Source organism: Brachypodium distachyon, chromosome 4 (genome assembly GCF_000005505.3).
Source record: "Brachypodium distachyon strain Bd21 chromosome 4, Brachypodium_distachyon_v3.0, whole genome shotgun sequence".
Lineage (NCBI taxonomy): Eukaryota > Viridiplantae > Streptophyta > Magnoliopsida > Poales > Poaceae > Brachypodium > Brachypodium distachyon.
This window is the reverse complement of record NC_016134.3, coordinates 4532365-4547605: the sequence shown is the minus strand read 5'-3', so window position 1 is coordinate 4547605 and position 15241 is coordinate 4532365.

Genomic DNA, 15241 nt, shown 5'->3' with positions numbered 1-15241 from the left:
CTTCTTCCCCACCCAGCCTCGACCGAATGAACAAACTGGCTCTGCTTGTCTCCGCAGTCCGTATTTTGATGATGAAACATGTAAAAAGGAAACTAGAGAAAGACAGGGGAGCTATTGCATAGCAGAGGAAACAGAGCAATATTTATTCTTGAGAGTAAAATATACTCACAGGCCATGGAAAACAGCGAGAACACTCAGTTTATTAATTCTTCGTATTTTTTGAAGTGCACATTTAGTCCCCGGAACCAGGAAATGGGTTCACTACGGTCCGAAACATGTTTACGTGAGAGTCCAAACTGTTCTCCCAGAGGGCAATGTCAAGATGATACAATTTCAGTGTATACATTAGAGAAATTCAGAAACTGTAAAATCATTTATGCAACAGACCAACAGTGACATTGTCCTTCCTCGAAAAAACGTAAAAAATGAGTGACCTTGTCCATGATATTAGGCATTTGGTAGATGGTGGTAGGTGGAGCATTATCTCTTTTCATATAGCCATAAGGAGAAACCCATTTAGAATATCTTTCATACTTTGGTGAGCGAAAGTTGTTAGTTTCAGCATGTGCACTCTTCCAGGAGATAGGGGTGCATGAGTTATATACAGAAACACGAATACACGATGGCCTTATAACCAGGAGTTCTCGTACGATTTCCTGTGCATTCTCATGCATAACATTTCTCATCACATTCGGAGCATAGTAGGCATGGCAGACATCAGGAATACCGCTAGCATGTAGTCATGATTCAATTAATTGGGTTTACTTGTGGGCAAAGATTACTGCATTTCTTCGTCTGCTATTCAGCAAAAATCAAACATTTAAAAGGGGTAAATAAGAAGTTTTCTTTAATTAATGAGATAGCCAAGACAAAATGGCTCGGTAAAGCGTACAACTATATACATGAACAGTTGCTTCAAATTAATTTGTAATCGTAGCTTGGTTTGGGGAATTGCAGTGGAACATGTAGTGTTTTCTTTTCTTGATTTTCACATATAATTAGGTACAGTACCATTATTCATTTTTTTTTCTTATGAATTATATAGCTCCACAAAATCCTCTTTCCAATAGCCAAGGTGAAGACTTGAAGAGGCTTGACGACTCCCAGCATTGCCGAACGTACCCTAGATGATGCCATTCACACTACTACAGAAACGGTTATCAATAACGGTCGAAAAATCATATCAGCAATGGTCGGGGCTGCCGTTACTAACTTCGTGTTACTGATGATACCCATCATCAGTAACGGTCGAAGCAACTGTTACTACATCAGTGGCGGTCGCTCCTTCCCGACCGTTACTGATGCATATATCATCGGTAACGGTCGCGTCGCCCCATCACTGTCGGTCAAGCGACCGAACTGATATATTTTCGGTATTTAAAAAAATAACCACAGGAAATACACAGCAAATTATATACAGCACAGCAAATTATATACAGAATGTATCTCATCACAGAAAAATGTATCTCATCACAGAAAAATACATATAAAGCCGCATCACATCACATCATTTAAAGCATACAATTGTATATAAACCGCATCATATAAAGCATATAAAGAATACAAATGTATCTCACTTCACGACATTGATTACACAGTGTCAAAATTCCATGGAAGCATAATTACGAAGTGTCAAAATTTCATGGAAGCATATAAAGAATACAAATGAATCTATTGTCCTGGGTGAACTCTAGACACAACTTGTTGCACGTGTTCGAAGAAGTCCCCTCTAGGCTTGATGACCTCATTGTTTATGAGATGGGCGAACTCCCTTTGAATGTTATACACGACCCATTTAGGTCGGTGTCCCATTGTCATTCGGGGCCGCCAGTACTCTTCCATCGCCGCGACTGATCCCTTCCACTCAGGCTTGAACATGCTGGCATTCTCCATAAGGATGTGACAGCAGTAGTAGCCACAGAACACACTGCCGGGCGGCTGTTGCTGGCAAGGGAACCTGTGGTTGTGGTGAGACTCGTCTTTATAGCCTTTGCCAGCTAGTTTTCCCTTGGTCGCCACTTTCCAGACAGTGTTAATGAGTGATTTGATGGGTTTCCAGAACCTACCTCGAACACCCTTCTTCGGAAGCAAGTGAATCAAAGTAGTACACCGCGGACCAAGGCAAACAAATGAGTAGTGTCACCCAATGGTCTCTGTTTTAAAAAAAAAAAAACTTTAGTATCTAAGGGTGTATAAGAAAGACTCAATTAGAAAAAACAAACGGTTCCATATATAAAATTGAACTTACTCCAAATTAAGGAAGAAGAGGATGAAGTTGTCGTCCGCGTATTTCTCGAGACATGCCACCAAGTATTTAGATGCCATGGCTCAAGACCGATGTCACCGTAGTTGAACATCGCAGGGTCTAGAATGGCTACTTTTTTGACCTCCAATCGTCGCAGTTCTCTTATTTGGTAGGCTGACCACAGCCTTAAGAGGTTGATATCAAGCTTTTGGCGGTTGAAGAGGTGGAACAGTTCGTTGAACTCCACACCAAAGGTGATAGGATGTTCCTGAATGCTCCCAGTTTCTTGGTCAAAGAAGCCATAGTCTCGTGGGATTCTAACATTGATCTGTTGGGCATGTTGTTCAGAACCAGCTGATGCTTGCATGTATAACTGACGAAGCTCTTGCATCTCTCTGGACATGGCACGCAAGGAATCTTCGGTGACCATCGGTCTTCCAGGATAGTAAAGAAGCACCTGGTCGAACTCCCTAGCCACGGAATAGGATCCATCTTGTAATCTCTGGCCTTGATATGGGTTCTTGATGAGAATGTTAGGCCTATTGTCCTCCCAGACTCCAGTTATGTCAGGCACATGGTGCATCTCATCTTGAGTGACAGTGGAGGACTCGTCTTGCCACTGCGCCCCCTCTTTTTATGCCTCCTCTTACTGTCCCATGCCTTCTGCTCCTCTGTCTTGTACTTGTCATCGATCTTGCGGCCACCCATGGACTCAGCGGCACCCAAGAGAGAGAAGGTGGGAGGGAAGCTTCCAGCCTGTGCCGACCCTGTGGTCTGGCTATCTTTGAGCTGTGCAGGCATCGACATTGCCCGCTCTTCATCTCTGCCGACATCTACAGGAGGAAGTATCCTAGGGGAAAGGCCGAGAGGCGAATGAGAAGTACCTTTCTGGGCGGAGGGAGATGGAGTCATAGAGGGCCGGCGTTGGTTGTAGAGGGATACCAAGCTCCTAGGCCACATAATTCGGTAGTTTGGACAACCGCCTAGGATATCCACGCCTTCCTCCAGAGGTAGCGGGATAGCATAATCCCGATGGTCGTCAACAACGGAGTCCACCATCACACTCACTTGTGCGTCGTTCATGAGAATGCCGTGCACCAGTGGCGGTGATTGTCTGGGCATCAGGCGGCCAATGGCGCCTACAGGCTTCCCAAGCTTGTCAACGTGGATACGACACTTTACCGGTGCCTGCGCGTAACAAGAAGAAGGCATATGTGTGTAAGATCTTTATTCATGAAGGTAAGGATTGAAAAAGAGTTTGAAAAGATTGCTTACAAGGATGTTGTCGCTCGGATCCTGATCGTTATCCCGGCTGCCCTCGCTTGGGGAAGGTTGGCTAGCGGGGGGGTTGTCCATGCTAGGAGCCGGGCTGTAACCTGGGGTGTAGGTTTCTTTGTCCTCCATACGTGTGTCAGAGGCGGCGCTGCTCTTCAGCGGGGTGCGCTTTCACGGGGGAAGAGGAGGAGAGGAGGAAGAAGGTTCCTCAAACCTTCCACTCCTCCCCCGAGTATGGCGCCAAGGGTGGAGTGGTCTTTGGCCAATGCCGACACCAAATGATGGACGGCTTGCACTGCATATTCCTGTGACACCTCTTGAGACACGATAGATGCCTGCTCTCGCGCCTCCGCCTTAGCTTGTTCTATTATCTCAGAAGAAGCGGGGAGCTTTTTCTGGACCCTGCTTCGCTTCGGAGCAGGCGGGAAATAATCATCCCAGTAGGCCCCTTCGCCTTCTCCTAGAACACGGCCCGTGTGCTCCGCCTTTTGCAAGCCGGCGGTCACAGCCGACTCCCACCTCTTGCTCTGCACGGAGTTGTCGGAGGTTTCTGACCTCTTGCTCTCCTCCCATTTGTGGGCATTTTCCTGTTATCATATAAGACAGGACGTGAGTCTATATGGATCAGGAGTGTCATAATTCACACCGAAAACAAATTAATGCACGTGAACCCTTACCGTAAAAATTTTAACAGGCGGCTGCATTGGCTCAATGCCCGCCCACTGCTCGGCTGTCATGTGCTGACGTGCATATTCTCTAGCACGTTGGTCCTCTAGCATGTCATGCACTGGAGACACCCTGCCTGCCGCCTCGAGAATTTGGTCCTGCTTGCGCCAGACCTTCTTCTTCCCCTCTTTCCCTGCACTCCCTAGCCTGTGGTTCAAGGGCTTCCTTAAGCGCAGCGCCCTCATGCGTTCACTCTTCGCAATGAAGGCAGGGTCAGACGGTTCCTTCTTGAACTTTTCCCATTCGGCCTCATCAGTTATCGACGGCCATTTCTTCTTGATGATCTCGTACGGTTTGTCCATCCACCTTGTAGCGGTGGTTTTCCAATTAGCAAGTCCATTGCTATGTTGACGGCCACTAGGAATCGCTTGCGCCACTCGTCGGTGACTTGGAACCTCCTTGTAACGTCCGCGATGCACGTGTCTCTAACGACTTGGGAGATGTCACTCCACTCATCAGTGATCTTGCAATACTTGCGTGCAACGGCTCCACAGGTCGTTGCGAAGGCCTTTTGTGCCCTCTCAGGCGACTCCGGGCGGCCTCTCTCAGAGTGCCGGGTGACCACGTAACAGAACTCCTTCAAGTTGTGGCTCCCTCTCGGCGTCTTCTTCCTTTGCTTCTTAGCGGGAATTTCAGAAGGCTGCGGGTTACTCTCTTCCACCCGTCACTCGTTGTCGCGCTCTTCTGAACAAGAGCTACCTAAGGCAGAGCTGGCAATTTGCTCTCTCGATGAAGACTCTTCATCGACACGATCTACCTCCTCCCGATCAAGAACTGGTTTCTGGCTACTCTTGCCCATTTCGTACCTATGTGCCATCAAAACCATCAAATATATATCGGCCGAAAATTTCAGCATGACCTATGCTAAAAAACTAGCAAATTTTCTCTATTAGGAGCTCGAAACCTGCATAAAAAACCCACTCGCATATGTACCCCCTCGGCACGATGGCCGGCCCCTTCTCCAATGACCCGACACGATGGTCGGGCCCACAATTCAATACTCAATTCTCCAAAATACTATATCAAATTCATGTATCAAATACTACATGTATAGCATATAAAACAACATGTATATAGCATATAAAACAACATGGATATAGCATATAAAACATCATGCATATTAGGGAAATGTACATCTAAATCCTAACTACAATGCCCATGTTTAGAAATTAGCTATTACAATTAGCTATTCCAATATGTACGTGTGCCCATGTTTACAAATTAGGGAAATGTACATCTAAATCCTAACTACAATGCCCATGTTTACAAATTAGCTATTACAATTAGCTATTCCAATATGTACATGTGCCCATGTTTACAAATTAGGGAAATGTACATCTAAATCCTAACTACAATGCTAATCCTATTTATCATGTGTACGCATTCTAATGGAATGACATGCCCATGTACGTGTTCTAATGTACATCTAAATACTATTCTAATGAAATGTACCCTAAATTTGACAGTAACAAACCCTTCTAACAGATGCTGAACTCTCAATTTACTTGTGGCTCGGGGAGGAGGCGGTCGGGCGAGGACGATGCGGGGTGGCGGCGCTCGGGGAGGAGGCGGTCGGGCTCCAGGACGACAGTTGGGGACGACGGGCGGCACTCGGGGAGGAGGCGGTGTGCGGGGTGGCGGCGGTCGGGCGAGGACGACGCGGGGAGGAGGCGCTCGGGCTCAGGGACGAGGACGCGGCGTCGGGCTCGAGCGGCGTCGCGGAGGAAGATGGCGGCGTCGGGCGCGTCGGACGGCGTCGGGCAGGAGGCGCTCGGGCTCGGGGACGAGGACGCGGCGTCGGGCTCGGGCAGAGCACAGGGTCGACGGCGGCGGCGGCGCGAAAATTTGGCGGCCCTTCCGCTAGGGTTAGGAAATCCCACAGCTGGTCTCTCGGGTTAGGTGAGGACGCGCAGGCAAGAATGATTCTAAGTGTTTCGGCGGGTTCCGTTATATACCCCATGCACATCAGTAACGGGCGGATAAGGGATGCGACCGTTACTGATGTCTAGAAGAACATCAGTAACGGGCGTGTGGCTCAGCGACCGTTACTGATGTAAGAACATCAGTGGCGGTCGCATAGTAGCCGCCCGTTACTGATGTGCTCCTATACATCAGTAACGGTCGCATAGTAGCTGACCGTGACTGATGTGCTACTATGCTTCTTGGGAGTTGTATTTCTATAGTATTTGTGCATTTCTCTAGTACAAATTTGTATTCATGCATTTCTCTAGTACAAATTTCAATTCATGCATACAAATTTCAAAAAATCCATCACATGCATACAAATTTCAAAAAATTCACTTAGTACAAAGTTTGCATTAAGATTCAGTACGAGTACATTTTTACAATGTGACTACTAGTGCTTCTCCTTCCTTCGGTAAGTCATAACTTGACTTCTCGCAGAAGTGCTTCTGAGGTAGGGTTTTTGTGGTATTTTCTCGCTGTCGCTCCCATCACTTCTTCTTTTCCCTCTTCTTTTCCTCGTTAATATCGTGCGTTCCGCTTCTTCGTCATCTGCGGCGGTCGTCGGATCATGGAAACCTTCGTAGTCTTCTTGTGAAGTAACTCCGTCCACTCCAACAATGCTTCTTTTCCCTCTTCTTACTACGACGCGGCCTTTATTTGCCGGGTCGTCTATGTAGAATACCTGCTTGCATTGTTTAGCAAAGACCCATGGTTCCTGTTTTGCCGGAATTTTTCTCACGTCAACTTGTTCACGAGGGATCTCGGGAGGTAGCACCATCGTCGTGAACCTGTGACTTTCTTCTTTGTCACCTTTGGTCCATCTTACACGGAACATTGGGATCTTTGTGACCGAGTACTCCAATTCCCAGATCTCCTCGATAACGCCGAAGAACGCTTTGGTTTTGCTGTTGTCGTCGGTCGCGGTCTCAGAAGTCATGATTACACCACTATTTTGATACGTGCTTTTACGGTCCTGAGACGCAGTGTAGAAGTTATAGCCGTTGATCGCATATGATTGCCAAGTAGAGATGTGGAAAGCAGGTTGCCGTGACAAACATGCAACCGTCTCTTCTGATACATTGGTCGTCTCCCTGCTGTACAAATAATTCTTCAGCCACACTGCGAATATTTTATTGTGCTCCCAGTGGATCCAGACTTCTCCTCTTTTAGGATTTTCATTTCGCAGTTGTTCCATGTGCATTTCCTGATAAGGCCGGCAGCAATTGACAGTTTGCAACACAACCAAATGTGCTCTTTCAAAGTCAGCTTCTCTTTCTCTTCCATAGACATTAAGGTATGTATGTCCAAGGCCACATTTGCCATCGAGCTTGTCCTTGTGCCGTGATTCAGGAACACCTATTGATTTCTGATCGGCCAACCAATCCGTGCAGAACTCGATGCACTCTTCTGCCCTAAAGCCTTCCACGATGCTACCTTCCGGACGCGATCTGTTACGAACGTACCGCTTCAGAACCCCGTTGTATCGTTCAGGGCCATACATGTTATGCAGGAACGAGGGCCCTAGGGACAGGATCTCATCGCATATGTGGATCATTAGATGGACTATGATATCGAAGAATGATGGAGGGAAGAACATCTCGAGCTCGCACAGAATCTGTATCATACTATCCTTCAGTATCTGGCATCGTCTAACGGTGATTGACTTCTGCAAGATGCTGTCAAAAAAGTCAGAAAGCTTCATGATTGTCTCCCTTACGTGTGGCTCCATGATACTTCTGATTGCGACTGGAAGTAACTGAGTGAGTATGACATGGTTGTCGTGAGACTTCATGCCAGATAGCTTGTGACTCTTCATGTCAACTAGATGCTTGATGCTCGACGAGTAGTTCGATGGGACTTTAATGCCCTACAAGCACTGGCACATCCTATGCAACTCATCTTTGTACGGGTTCTAACATGCAAGACGACACCGCGTGGTCACCGTCATGAAACCATTTTTGTCGGCTGCCGACACTTGATCTTTGCCCCACAACTCTTTCCTGATGACATGAGTTCCAAGTCCTTCCGTGCGTTGGGTCCATCTTTCGTCTTCTCTGGAATGTTCATCAGCAACCCCAGCACGCTATCCCATACTCCACGTGCATGACATCTATGCTGTGGCGGCATTCTAAATGTGCCCAGTACTCCAGGTCCCAGAATACAGACCTCCTTTTCCACATGACGCCTTCAGGTTCCTTATATTTTTTCGCAGCAATCTTTCCGGGGACAACCTCAAGATCGTTCACAATTTCAAGGATTTGCATACCAGACTTCTCCTTCGACGATGTCCCGTGCTCCGTCTTCCCATTGAACCTTTACTTGTCATCCCTCCAAGGGTCTTTAGCATCCAACCACTTTCGGTGGCCCATGTACACAATTTTGGATGAAGCGGGCAACTTCTCCAATGTCGTGTTTTCCCCGCACTTTGTACAGGCCTTATAGCCATGTGTCACCTGGCATGAAGTATTTCCATTCGCGGGGTAGTCATGCACGCAGGTCAGAAGCGCTGCTCTCATCGTGAAGTACTCCCTCCTGTTTTCGTCCAAACCACTCTGCCAGGGTTCCAAAGCTGCTTCAGCTCATCCTTCACTAGCTGCAGATACACATTTAGGTCAGCTCCCGGCTGCTTTGGACCCTGTATGAGCATGCACATGTGGATGTACTTTCTCTTCATGATTAACCATGGAGGAAGGTTGTAGACAAACAAGATCACTAGCCATGTGCTGTGCTTGTTGTTCATGTTTTCGAAAGGATTTATGCCGTCAATGCTGAGACCGAGCCTCAGGTTTCTGGGCTCTGCCCCAAAATCTGGAAATGCCGTGTCGAAGTTCCTCCACTGAGTCCCATCGGCAGGGTGTCTTAGGACCCCAGCTTCCTCCACACGGTAGTGCCCGTCAGGATCGAATGCAGCCTGCGCCGGATCGTGATAGACGAGATACCTCGCATCCTTAACGTTCTGCATCCAACGCTCAACTCGGCCACCTGTCGTAAGATACCAGACAGTCTTTGCTGGCCTGCCCTTCATCACTTCTTCCCCATCTTCTTCGCCAGCTCTGGCGTTTGTCTTCTTGTATCTCGATGCACCGCATATGTGCCAGCTCTCATGGTTCTCGTACTGTCCAATGTATACCATGCAGTCGTTTGGACATGAATGATGTTTCACGCAATCCAATCCGAGCGGGCATGTAATCTTCTTCGCCTCGTATGTGCTCTTGGGCAACTTGTTTGGCTGTGAAAAACCGAAGCAAGGTAACTCAACAAGCCCGTGAAGCCCTTGTCTGACCAGCATGATGCTGCCTTCAGCCTCAAAAGTTCGAGCGTCACTTCGAGCACGTTGTTTTCTTCGCCAGCTCCATCATACAAGGGCGTGTTTGCGTCCTCCAACAATTTTTTGAACTGAGCAGACTCTGCCTCATCTTCGGAGTCCTCCAGCTGGTCCCGTAGGTACGGGTCATCTAGCATTTCGGCAATCCTGCCACGTGGAGCTACTTCACCTTCCACATTAGCCTCCTCATTGACCCTTGTTTCTTCCTCAGAATCATTCGCCAGATCATACCGCAGGACATCATCATCTTCGCTACCGCTACCGACATCAACCGCATCCTCCCCGTGACAAGTCCAGCAAGAATAACCATCGACAAAACCCGATGCCAGCACGTGCATCTGAACATCTTCAGGCTTCATCATGCATGTGTTTCCACATTTGCGACATGGGCAACGCATCATCAAAAGTCCTTTTCGTTCCATATCACCTTTCGCGACTCCAAAAAAGACTGTCCATTCGGTTATCCATCGAGTATTGATTCTTTCCTTGGCGTACATCCAAGAACGATCCTTCGATCTACAACACAATACACAAGAAAACAAAAAAGCAAAATAGTTAGCCTAATCATTGACAAGGAGATTAATGTGCTAATTAACCAGAGCTAACTAAAATTTTGAAATTAGAGACATTCGGAGAGAAATTGGAGGCCGGCGAGAAAGATTAGGAGGGAGAGAGAGCACGCAAGCGAGAGGGAAGCTCCGGGCGACGATGAGGACGCCGCATTTTGGCCGGCGGCCACAGAGCTCAAAAACTTGAAATTGGGAAAATTCGGAGAGAAATTGGAGGCCGGCGAGAGAGATCGGGGGGGAGAGAGACATCGGGAGGGAGAGGGAAGTTTAGGGCTTGGCGGCCATGGAGGCGGCGCCGCCGGCGCGGGGGGGAGGGAGGAGGGCGTACCTGGGGTGCTCGCCGGCGGCCATGGCACGGTCGGGCGGCACCTCGCCGTCGCCGGAGAGGAAGGGGCCGCAGCTGGTCCGTCACGACGCGCGGCGCGACCAGCTGCGGCTCCGCACAGCGTATTTAAAAGGCGAGTAACATCAGTGTCGGTCGAGGTTTTCTCGACCGTTACTGATAATCGTGTACACATCAGTAACGGTCGAGCTGGTCCGACCGTTACTGATGCATGGTTCATCAGTGGCGGTCGCCCCTTAACCGACCGCCACAGTGCCCGCTCGGTTCATCGGTAACGGTCGTGGCCGCAACCGACACTGATGTTTGTAACATCCCAAAATTTCAAACTTTTATATATGCATTGCACCCATGAGCATCATGCCACAATTGCATATTTGAATTCAAATTTTGAATCTCAAAAGGGCTTTAAAAGACTTTGTTTCATTTTGAACCCTAGGGTTTACACCCATTTGAGTTTTGGATTTTCAAACCAATAGGTTTTATGTATAAAAGGGGTTTAGTGCATATATAAGCTATCCCATAATTTTTGGATAATTATTGGAGTGGAAAAGGTATTTTATTTAAATAGATATATGGCCCTAAAGGCATTATAGGCCAAATGTATTTTTATATATTTTATTTTGAAGAGAAACTGCTTCCAAAAGTTGTATCATGGTAGAACATGATTTTACAAATTTTCTAGGATTTATTTGGACCAATTTGGAGTTCAAAATCAAAAAATATCAAAGGAATAAGAAAAACAGAAAAAGAAAAGGGTAAAAGAAAAAAAAAGGAGCAAACGGACCGGCCCGGCCGAATTGGGCCAAACCGGCCCAACTCCCTCGCTCGCGCCGCAGCCCCGCTAGCCCAGCCGCCCCGCGCGCGTGCCTGCACCCGCTGACAGGTGGGGCCCACCTGTCAGGGGCTTCTTCCCCGGAAGGAAAGCCCCCGCGTCTGCCGCGCGCCTTCCTTCTTCGCCGCCGCGCGCTCACCGCCGGATTCCCCTCGCTCCGTCCCTTAATCCTCGAGCCCGAGCGCGTCCATAAATAGCCCATGCCCTCCTCTCTTCTTCCCCCTTGTTTCCCTAGCCAATTGCGCCGCCAGGCCGCCCCAATTCTTCGCCAGAAAACCTTCGGCCGCCGCCGTTTCTCGCGCCTCTCCGACGAGCCACGAGGTTAGAGCCTACCCGTTTCGTCCTTTCTTCTTCCCACATCCGTGCGCTCATTTTGACACGCTTCGTGCTTCGTTTGGTGCTCTGCAGCCACCGGACCGGTGACCGCGCCGCCGTCTTCGCGTGTCCTAGGCAAGCCCTCCGCCCTCCCGAAGTCGTGCCGACCCCGTCACCGAGCGCGCCAGGCCGGGCCGCGCCTCCCCGTGACCTCCCCGCGTCGCCAGCCTCGCCGGAGCACCCCACGCCGCCCCGCCCGTGCCCGCGCCGCCCTCCCCTCCGTCTACGGTGACCGCCGCCGCCGCCCGGTAAAAACCCTAGCCCCTCGTCCGTCCGATCTTTAATCAACGGTGTAGATTAGATCGTTTTTATTCACTTAACCGAACCAGTACCAACGAATAGGAACACGACACGTGGCATCTATTTTTATAAAATAAAAATCTAATTTTAATCCCCGGATTAATTAAATGGCATTTTGCAGATAGGCCTCTGTAACTTCAAATGATCATAACTTTAAATCTGTTTGGCCAAATTTAGTGATCCACACCTTTTTGGAATCCTTAGGAAATGTAGAATCTTTTGGAACTGTCCAATTTCAAATTTGAATATTTGAATCACATTCAAATTACAGATTAGGGTTTTATGCCATTTAAATCATAACTAATTATCTAGAAGTCCTTTTTGAATGGAACCAGTGCCCAAAGTTTTGTTTTATTGTCCTCTGTCCAACAGGACAGATAAATAAATATTTTGAATTAAATTACTTTGCAGATGCAAATAAAATCTCATTTTAGGGTTTAAACCCTAGCCTTTGCTTTTGCTTAAAAACACTAATTGCATGTTCTTATTTCTCAAGGATTTGGATCAGTAGATCACCCAAACAAAATAAGCCAAAGTCATGTCACATGTTCTGCATTGCATCATGGCATACATAATCTTTTGCTTGTATGGTGTGTTTATGTATGTGTATGTTTGCTTGATTGTATAGTTTTCTCGGAGAGCAAACTGTGTGACAGTGAAGAGTGTCTGAATACCAACTACTATCAAGGCAAGTTCACTTTGACCATCATCCCATTATTTTATTATGCACTAGATTTTATTAGTTGCATTGTTAGGATTATTACTGTATCTATGCTAGCTATGATTTGTCCTTGTAGTATATGATACCTTTGCCATGTCCACACCACAAATCGCCATCTTAGTAGTAAAATGCTATGCTATGATAATATACGAGGGCGGTATTAGTACAATGTGATACTATTGAATTACAATATGATTTTCCTAGTGTATGGCAAAACAAGTAATCCAATGAACCGTCCTGGGTGGGCTGCTTTGAGTTTTCGGATGTCGTGACGTTAGGTCCATTTCTATGGGGCCCGCTGAGTCGTCTCTCCGTGTGATTCGGGAGCGTCCATGGTCGTCTCCCCGTGCGATTCGGGGAGCGCCTGCGTCACAATGTGGGATGCCACCCGGGATAACCAGAGACTGGACTAGTTTCCTGTTTAGTAGCTTCCAGTACAACCACATGGTATTATGGGCTCTGCCAGGATGGATGTAAGAAATATGAACCTGGATCCAAGGTGACATCGGTATGTAGCAGTGTAGGTTGGAACGCGTCCCTCAGGTGGTTTGGGGGAATATGTTCTGAAAATTCCTGTAATCAATGCCGTTGCTACTCTATCCTGAGGACAGCAAGGGATTAACATGTCGATTTCTTTTGGGTAAAGTGTACCACCTCTCGAGAGTGTCAAACTAAGTACTTAGCCGTGTCCCCGGTTATGGACAATTATGAGCAAATAGATATTGGGGCTGTAAGGAAGGTCTCACTCATTCCAATTTCATAATAAAACGAATGGATTGAACTGTGTAGGAGTATTGATGTTTCTACTCAATGTGCCTAGGTTAATAGGAGCATGGGTGTTTCTACCCCGTGTCCAATAGAATTCAAAACTATTTGTCTAAAAATGATAGGATTTGAATAATTATGCTTTTATGCAAAATAGCCAAACCCCACTTAGCCAAACTATGCATGTACTTGGTAGGTCCTTTATAACTCTAGTGAGCTTGCCAATACATTCAAATGTATTGACCACGTAGTGGCTGCAATTAACAATGCAGGTGGATCCGACAATGAGTGAGGTTCGTCGTTTTGTCATGGGTCATGCGCTTACATTCCAACATGCTCTCACCTTGGAGTAGTGTGGCCCTTATGTTCTACCCTTTTCCGCTGCAGTTTTTGAAACATTGTTTTATGATGTTGAAACCGTATTTGTTTTATGCTGGCCCAAAAGGTCATGCGAGGTTGTAAGTACTATTTAAATTCTGGATGATGCGATGTAATAAAGTACTTTCGACCTTTGATTCCTGTATACTTCATCATGAAACTGTGTGTGCTAGTGAGTCGATCCAGGGACTAGCACAGTAAGCACAGAGATCGAACCCTAGTAAGGGGGAGGATCGCTTCAATGTTTTTCATCAGTAACGGTCGCACCGGACCCGTTACTGATGTGGCATTGCATATAGACCGTTTTGTAGTAGTGTGATCAGTGTGGTGATATCGAACTATGTTGGGCTTCGAGCCCTTTTTCAATGTGTTGTAGCATTGTATGTGTATGGTACCTAATCCTGGGGGGAAATCATCAGTTTTGACAATACAATGACTGGAAAGAAACTAATATTTAGAGATGTCACATCTGTTCATCTTCCAGAAAGCTTTGGCAATCGGAGACGTGAGATATGAAAGTTTTTTTCTAGATTAGATATGGTAGTTATATCTACACAAACTAACACATATCCTAGACAATTACCGAAAAGAGGTTTTGAGTTTGTTTTTGCTAGTTGATTAGTACCTCAACTTTTGGACTTCAGGTGTGTGTAATTTTAGTGGAGGCGGGTTGCTGAGTATGTAAATAGTTCGAGTGATCGATGGGATTCCAGAGCAGTACTCGACTCCATCTCGACCCAGGTTGGTCTAGGCGAGGCCTGATTTACCAAGAGGCTTCATTTTTTCTCATCTACTCGAAGACCCACGAAAGGACGACATGATTTTGCCTGGCAATATGATCGAACAGTCACATACGCTGGGCGCATGAGAGGGCTGGAAGACTGCGCGCATTGCTGCTCCCATTTGTCATATAGAAAGAACATAGAAACATTCAAACAGTTTTGTTTATTAAAATTTCAAAAGTTGGAATATACACTACCTTAATACAAGTAACCTGGTATATCCACTCAGGTGTATTATCTCCTTTTTTACATTTCTGTCACATTCATGAGAAGACATAAAATTGGATATGTTGATTCTTGTAAACTTTACTTCAATTCGACAATGGAACTTTTTGCTAAATGCATTTAAATATAATGAAATTCTACTTCACATGTGGTGTGCAGAGTGTAACCTTTCGAGCAAGTAGGAACTTTTTGCGCAATGATGCATCAAGATGGCAACAATCAATATATAAGTGAGATTTCCCCGTCAAAAAAGATATAAGTGAGATTCTCTATCATGTCTATCCATTTCACAAGCAGAAAAATCTGATCAATATCAATCAAACCCCCCTCATTTGACACCAATAGAACTACAAGATTGAGAGGACACTAACCTGCACAAACAGAACCCAGCAAACAGAGTTTAAAATGAAAAGAA